General features: G+C 31.4%; 1 long non-coding RNA gene across 1 annotated transcript; it reads right to left on the bottom strand.

Annotated features, from left to right (window-relative positions):
- Positions 1–219: 219 nt before the first annotated feature.
- LOC114580673 lies at positions 220–687 on the bottom strand. The gene is made up of 2 exons (XR_003702194.1): positions 529–687; positions 220–425 (listed from the first exon to the last, which is right to left on the bottom strand). It is a non-coding gene; the product is annotated as an uncharacterized LOC114580673 (long non-coding RNA).
- Positions 688–2,560: the final 1,873 nt, after the last annotated feature.

Consider the following 2,560-nt stretch of genomic DNA (forward strand, 5'->3'; position numbering starts at 1 on the left):
ACCACAAGTAACGAAGTAATAAACTCAACCATCGATCATATAACATTAAGCAAGAGAAGCACTAGCGCACATACTGACATCTGAGGTATTCAATCAAGGAATAACTAACTTTTCAACAAATTTAAGAAAAACAGCCTATCAAAGCCCCCAATTAATCAACATCAAATCATAAATCGTTGTAATAAAAACAAAAACAAAAATAGAAAAAATTCCAGAAACCTCATTTAACTTGTCAAGTGTCGCCAGAGCATTGGTCTGCTCCTTGGGCTTCCCGAAAAGACGAGCAAACATGGTCGCCGGCTTCTAGACTCTTCTCCAAAGGAAGATGCCAATCTCAAATCACCAATCAAAGCCTAAATCTGCAATAGAAAATCAAACAACCGATCTCGAATCCTCCCCGATGAAATTCTAACCAGGATGAAATCCTAATCGATTTGATCAAAACGGAATGTTAAGGAGTGATCAAGAAAACACGAACAAAATAACAGATGTGCAAAGTACTGAGATCGATTGAGGGTTTAGATCTACCACGAGATGCTGACGGTTTCCCAGAGATATTGGGAGAATTTCGAAGACGAGCAAGAAAGTACTGTAGGTTTCCTTGCCGCAGGAAAAAAAAGAGGGCGAAAAAATTTAGTTTATATTTACATACGAGCTTATTATTTATATCCTACGCGGAATAAGTAGCCGCCTGATTTCCCAGCTGTTCTGGATTTCGTTCTTCTTAGAATTTACATACAAAACAATTAATATTGTTTTAGGATGATAATTTTAAATAACATATAAAATAAAACTCACATTGGTTTGTTTATTGAAAGCTTTGATTATCAGCAAGAAGATTTTAAGTTTGAGAATTATATATGTGATGTGTGTATGAATTTGATTTAATTGTCTTATAAATTCGAAAAAAAATATAAATATTATTTTTCTTACCCTGACAATAGCTTCTTGTTAGGGCAAACCTTTCCCTCACAAGTTGTACATCCAATCGATGCTCTCCCTCCAGTGCGACTATTTTATCTCTTTTTGATCATTGAGGGTTGTCCATATGTAATTGGTTTGTTCAATGCTCTTTCCTCAATAAGATCTCATAGCGACGTTCTCATCTCATTTTCGTTTTAAGGGGTTCAAAGTTTTTAGTAGAACCGCGTGGAGGGAGTTAACAGTGGTAGCTCAATAAATAAAAAATTATGTGTAAATACGATAGTTTAAGTAATATTTGTAAATCCCCTCATTTAAAATATGGGGGACTTAAAATTTATGGGGTTGTACTTAAATACAAATGATTTTTCACTAATTTATATATCTAACATATAAATATTTATATTTGTGTATATAACATCGTAACCCAACATCATATAAAAAATATTATAAATATTAACTTGATTAAAGTGGAATGCATTTCTTTTATGCATATTTTGATGAAATTTAGGCACGAGTGTGTTATATAAGTAGATTTAGATACTAGATATTGATTATTTATTGGAAAATCCATTTGATCAAGCATATTGGAATTGGAAACAAACATTTAGAACCATTTCAAAATTTTTGAACTCTAATTCCATCAAATATATAACTGAACTAAAAGTTTCGATGGAAGGAACCCAACGATATCAAAAATGAATTGCCGAGTCCAAATAAGATCAAACACTTTTAAGTATGGATAGAAACTGTATAACATTAACTGAGGAATTAATCAATCTCTAAATTTTGTATACTTATAATCTACTCGATCATTTTGATAAGTAGAATCCTACAAGTCCAAAATTCCTCGATTCCAAAGTCAGTAAGGTACTTAAACACTAAGGAAATACCTTCGATCAAGAAATCAACATGAGTTGTTAGATAGTATTTTGGACTTTGGAGAAAATAATCAAAATGCCTTTCTCCAAAATTATAAATATATTCACATTCTTCACATGAAAGTAGGAGGAGAGTACTAAGTGATCTGAAGAAATTTTTTGTATATGCATAAAGAAGCATAACAAATGGGTCAATTATTTCTTTGTTAGCTATTGAAAAACCTAATCTATGAAATTATTTGAATCAGATTTAAAGTGATCCATCTTGAAATTGATTTGGATTGATCTAAGCTAATAACTACTTGACTTTTAAAACCAAGTGATATCGACTCAAGGATATTATGAATCGTCATATGTTATACATTTTTTAAGTTAAAAAAAAAGATAAGGATATCGTAATGTGTTTTTCATAAGTATGGACTTCAAAGTCTTTGGATTTACACCAAGAATAGTGCAGCGGTTGAACTCGATGCAAATTCAAGAGTTTTGAAGTCTATTCTAACCTAAAATGTGCGAGGATATTCTTCGGCAAATTTTCTTCTTTAAATACTAAAAATAATCTTGGGGCTATCTCTTACTTCTTTCTTATTAGAGATGCAAATCATTTTGAAATGGGAACTATATCAATTAAGATGAGCTCTAATGCTTGAAAGTTGATAGTCTTATCGATCATAATGGCATAGGGGGGAGGCTTAACATCAATCATAGAAAGAAGTTTGTATCATGATATATTTTGTTGCATATATATATATATATAT

This window comes from Dendrobium catenatum, unplaced genomic scaffold, assembly GCF_001605985.2.
Source record: "Dendrobium catenatum unplaced genomic scaffold, ASM160598v2 fragScaff_scaffold_1189, whole genome shotgun sequence".
Taxonomy (NCBI): Eukaryota; Viridiplantae; Streptophyta; class Magnoliopsida; order Asparagales; family Orchidaceae; genus Dendrobium; species Dendrobium catenatum.